Source organism: Crotalus tigris, unplaced genomic scaffold (genome assembly GCF_016545835.1).
Source record: "Crotalus tigris isolate CLP2741 ecotype Arizona unplaced genomic scaffold, ASM1654583v1 scf7180000019050.494769, whole genome shotgun sequence".
NCBI classification, from domain to species: domain Eukaryota; kingdom Metazoa; phylum Chordata; class Lepidosauria; order Squamata; family Viperidae; genus Crotalus; species Crotalus tigris.
The window spans coordinates 44,726-50,590 of NW_024097344.1; positions in this window are offsets into that span (position 1 = coordinate 44,726).

Here is a 5,865-nt window from a genome sequence, read left to right on the forward strand (position 1 = left end):
TTAAAAAGAGGCAAATGTTGTTCAGATAGGATGTCCCGACTGGAATGGTGGTGAACTATCTGGGGACACGTTATAGACTTAATACTGTTTTCAAAGCAAAAGAGTTTTACACTTCGGTCCTGGGGGTATGTTCATCGCCACCTATCGCTTCGGAAGAGAAGAAGGTAGAATTGCAGTCTGAAGAGCCTATATTGATGGAAATTGGGAAATTTCAGACTGAGGGGCCTCAACAAGTTGAGATGAAGGAGCAGAGGATAACTCGTGTATCACATAAACGCAAGGAAAAGGAGCAACAGAAGAAGGAGGTTAAGGAAGCCTCACAAGTATTTGTTTCTGAGTCTGCGGGAGAAGCAAGATCTATAAACTTTTTGGAGCAACCTTTAAGGGCAGAATTCCAAGCACTTCTCTCAAAGTTTTTGGATAAGAGAGATTGATAAAGAATGTATAGATTGTTTTCAGGTTATTGACATATTACAGTTCACTGTGGATGGAATTGGTTATTGGTAAAGAGGAGAGAAAGATTATGGAGATCGAATGAAAACTTTAGATAAAAAGTTTAAGTTTAGTAATTTAAGAAGTACTCAAAAGAGTATCTTGTTTTAATGGTATAACTAACATTTATATGCTTATTTTTGTGTTTGATGATAAAGAAAGAGGGAGATTAGATTTTATATAATATAAGTATGATATTATGGAGATTGAATGAAAATTTTAGCTAGGTAGCATATGTTTAGATATCTAAGGAGCATTTAAAGGAATATTTTGTTTTAAATATGTATAAGGGAATTTCAATGTTATAAGTAATGTTTATATGTGTGTTTTTGAGGGTGTTTATAAAGAATGATGGATAAATTTTAAATAATATAAGTATGACATTAGAAAATGTTCAGAGTATTTTATAATGTGTCTAATGATTGTAATTATATTTTTTTTTGCTTTTTATATATTGGTCTTAAAGTATTTTATAATTTGTTTAATTATTGTAATTAATTGTTTATGGTATACAGTGTTTAAAAAATTTCTTCTTTTAAGTTGTAACTAAGCCTGTATTCAGCTCTGGGAAGGTTGGGGGAGGGTTGGGGTGGGTTGGGAGGGTTTGGGGAGGGGAATCTCTTTTTTTAGTAAAATTTTAAAAAAAATTCAATAAAAAAAAGCCATGTTGGCAGTGTATCAGTTACAAAAAGTGTTAGAGAATTTTAATTTCTCTAATTCAGTGGTTCTCAACCTTTTTATACGGTGACCCCGGTCATAAGGACGCGGCGTGCATGTGCGGCGGTGCCCCCATACGCGGCGGTGCCCCCATGCGCGGTGCGCATGAGCGGTGCCGCCCCCTGAGGGAAAAAATGGCGGATCGCGTTGTTGGCGACCCCCGTAAAATGGTCGTTCGACCCCAAATGGGGTCGCGACCCAAAGGTTGAGAACCGATGCTCTAATTGGTGAAAAATAAATCAGAAGCTCTTACAGTTGACTGCATTTAGCTGATTCAAATAACTTTATATTTATATAAAATATTTACAATACCATTCTTCTTTACAGCAACATAGCTTAATTGAAGACTTCTTACAGAGACAGACCAGATACAGACATGAAACTGGAAAACCAGCTCCTAACTCAATACTCTTTTGCACAGACTCAGTAGCACTTTCTTCCCATTGGCTGACTGAGTTACCACATGACTCTTCCTGTTCATGAATATTCCAACACTCCTCCTTTCATGACAGGAAGAGACATCAGACCTATTGACTTTACACATTTTCCATAGTGAACATTACCCAGTGGTTTAGTCATCACGTCTGCCAAATTATCCTCAGAAGAACAATGATGTAAACTAATCAATTTTCCTTTTACAGCTTCCCTGACATTACAATACTTAATGTCTACATATTTACTTCTCTTCTTCACCCTGTCACCAGTTGCCATTTTTATACAGGCAGCATTGTCTTCAAATACCTTTACAGATTCTTTTACATTAATATTTAAATCTTGCAATAACTGTACATACCATGTAACTTCAGAACACAATTCAGATAAAGCAATAAACTCTGCTTCCGCTGTTGAAATAGCAACAGTTGTTTGTTTTCTGGGCTTCCATCCAATCAGAGTCCCTCCAAACAATATTATAATTCCAGAATTTGATTTCCTTGTGTTTATGTCATTTGCATAGTCACTATCGACATAACACTTTAATTTCAATTCCTCAGTAATCTGTATTTGAAGACCCAAATTTATAGTTCCCTTTAAATATCTGAGAACCCTTTTTACACCCATCCAATGTAAATTTGTAGGTGCAGCAGTAAAACGACTCAAAATGCTTACTGCGCAAGCTATGTCTGGTCTGGACCACTGTGATAGATATAACAAACTCCCTATTGCTGAGTGATATATCTCTTGATCACAGGTTTCACCTTTGTCTGCACTTAAACTATTATAAAAATCCGCACTCATGGATGTGTGAGCAGTATTGCAATCCTTCATATTATATTTCTCCAATAACTGCTCAATTTTTCTCCTTTGACTGAGAATATAACCACCTTTTTCATTTTTCTGTATCTCTACACCAAGATAACTTTTTATTTCTCCCAAATTCTTTAATTCAAATTTCTTTCCTAATTTATCAGCAAATTCTTTGACTTGTGATGCATCCTTTGCGATGAAGCAAAGATCATCCACAAATGATAACAGTAGACAATTCCCTCCTTGTAACTGTCCAGTATATATACAATTATCAGCTTTGCAACTTTTAAATCCAAGATCCTTTAAAGCAGTATCTAAACAGATATTCCAGTTTCTGGCTGACTGTTTCAGCCCATAAATAGCCTTGTTTAATTTATATACATGTTAGGTTTTGCAATTTCATATCCTGGTGCTTGGATCATATAAATTTCTTCCTCTAACTCAGCATTGAGGAATGCAGTTGTGATATCAAAGTGCCAGATTTTATGCTTATATGCCGCTGCCAACGCCAGTGCTAATCTTATACTCTCACTTTTCACAGTTGGCGCAAATACTTCATCATAGTGCACATTCTTTAATTGTGAAAAACCTTGTGCCACTAACCTGGCCTTATACTGTATATCATTATTTGGCAATACCTTTTTCTTATATACTCACTTACAACCCACAATTCCCTGTGGCAAAGTCACTGATTTAAATACTTCATGGTCTCCCATGGATTTCATCTCTTTATCCATGGCCTCCTTCCATTTTTCTTGTTCAGCTTTTGGTAATGCCAACACCGCTTTATAACTTCTTGGCTCATACCACACATTGCAAACCTTTACCTTGCTGGCAGAATACCTGTCAGGCGGAATTCCTTTATTACATCGCTCTGACCTACGTGGTATTAACTGCTTCTGTGTCTCAATTCTTTCTGGCTTCATGTCTTGTTCAGCCTCTCCTCCCTGAACATGGACATCTTCAATCATCATTTTTTTATCATTAGATGCGTTATTGTCACTAAACAGATCACTGTCGTTAAGTGAGACATACCCAGAATTTGCATTAATTCTGTCCCAATTTTGTTCTGCAAAATTAGCAGACCTTGAAATTATAATTCTTTTACTTCCATCGGTAAAATGATATCCTTTTGACCCTGGTTCATAGCCCACAAACCTGAGCTTTCTTGCCTTTTGCTGTCCCTTTCTTCTGATTGCTTTTGGAATATGTACCCATACAGTACTTCCCAAAATTCTCAAATGTGCCAGTGATGGCTTTCTCCCATATAGAATGGCATATGGAGTATTATTAATGAAGAAACTCCACAGCCTGTTAACTATATAATTAGCAGTCAATATGGCTTCTCCCCAATATGACCTGCTCAAACCAGAATCCTCCAATAATGAATCTTTCATTGTTTGCAAAACACCATTCCTTCTTTCAGCTACACCATTCTCTGCTGCTGTGTAAGGATTTGTATGTCTGTGTCTTATCCCCAACTGCCCCAACTGTTGTTGGAATTTAGTTGACATAAATTCAGTACCTCTGTCAGTTTGCAACTGACACACTTGTTGTTTGTACCTTCTCTCTACAAAACTTACCCACTGTTTGAATTGTTGTAGCACCTCTGTCTTTGCTCTAAGCAAATAGCAAAATGAATACCTGCTAAAATCATCAACAATTACCAGTGCATATTTTGCTCCTTCCAAACTGGCTTGCATAGGTCCCACCAGATCTGCATGGACCAGCTCTAGAGCTCTTTTTGTTTGTCTTGTGCTACATTTACTAACTGGGAATGCCTTTGACTTCGATGCTTTGTATACTGCACAGTCCAAATATGTTTTGCATCCCTTCAAATTTAGCCCTTCTGCAAAATCTTGTATTTGCTGCAAAACTTTAAAGCTTGCATGGCCAAGTCTTCTATGCAGAAGATGAACACATGAATCATGCTCTGCAACATTCTTAAATATATGGGAACACTGAGCCTTTTGTCCCTGCAATACATATAGATTATGCCTTCTGCACAAATATTCCCATTCATTTTGATGAGACATTTCCCATTTACAAAAATGACCTCAAAACCTTGTTTGTCTAAATTAGACACACTTAACAAATTATGTTCCATCTCAGGTACACAAAGCACATTGGTAAACTTTGATTCCAAATATGGATTTTTTACATCGCCTCTTCCAATGACTTTTGCTTTCTGGCCATTTGCCAAAGCCACAGCTTCTTGTGCTACTGGAACAAACCTGCAAACTAATTCAGAGTCATTAACAATTGTTTGACTTGCTCCACTATCAATTAGCCACTTGTCTCTGTTGTTGCTATTGCAAACTTTTGCAACACCAAAATGTTCCTCTTGCAAAGCAGTCCTTTTTACATGCACAAATGTCCTTTGCTGCAAATTGTTCCTTTGCAAACAGTTCCTTTTCAAATGTGTGCTGGCTCCACAAATGTAGCAATTCTTTACTGGTAAAGCTCTCTTGCAAAATCTCTCCTTTGTTGCAATTTGGTCCAGGTCCCATCTGCTTGTTTCTTCTTCTCTGGAGACTTGCAGTCTGGACCACCTCCTCAGGAATTTCTCCTCCTGGTGGCTGCATCTAAAATGGCATTTTTTTCTTCATTAAGCAAACATGCCTTTAAAGCCTCAAACTTTAAGTCTTGTTCTTCTTTGCATTCAAATATTTCAGAAACTGTGTCCCAGGTTTTATCTAAACTGTTCAACACCAATAAAACCTTCTGGGACTCAGGGAATTTAATCCCACATTGTTCTAAGTCCAAAAATAAACTTTGCATTTTATTTAAATGCTGTTCCACAGATTCACCTGGTTGCAAACAGGCCCTGTAAAGTTTTCTTGACAATTGCACTATGTTGCAAGCAGAAACATTCACGTGCACAGCTCTCAATTTCAACCATATCTCCTTTGCAGTCTTTAAATTTGCAACATTTAAAAATTGATCATCATCTAAATTCAAGATAAGATAAGCTAGGGCTCTATCATGGCTTTTCTGATCTGCAGCTGCAAACACTTGTGGTGGATTTTCAACAATATACCACAGCTCTTTTGCTTTCAGCAAACATTCCATTTTTGCAGCCCACACAATGTAATTCTTCTGGCCCAAACGGGGCACACAGCTTTCCTTAAATTCCATTGCAGCCATTCTGCTAATTCTGCCTTGTTCTTATACTTTCTAAACACAGGCAATTTCTTCCAGCTTTAAATTACAATGCAGTCCTTAGTAAGCTCTGGGTCCATAACCTGTTAGAGAATTTTAATTTCTCTAATTGGTGAAAAATAAATCAGAAGCTCTTACAGTTGACTGCATTTAGCTGATTTAAATAACTTTATATTTATATAAAATATTTACAATACCATTCTTCTTTACAGCAACATAGCTTAATTGAAGACTTCTTACAGAGACAGA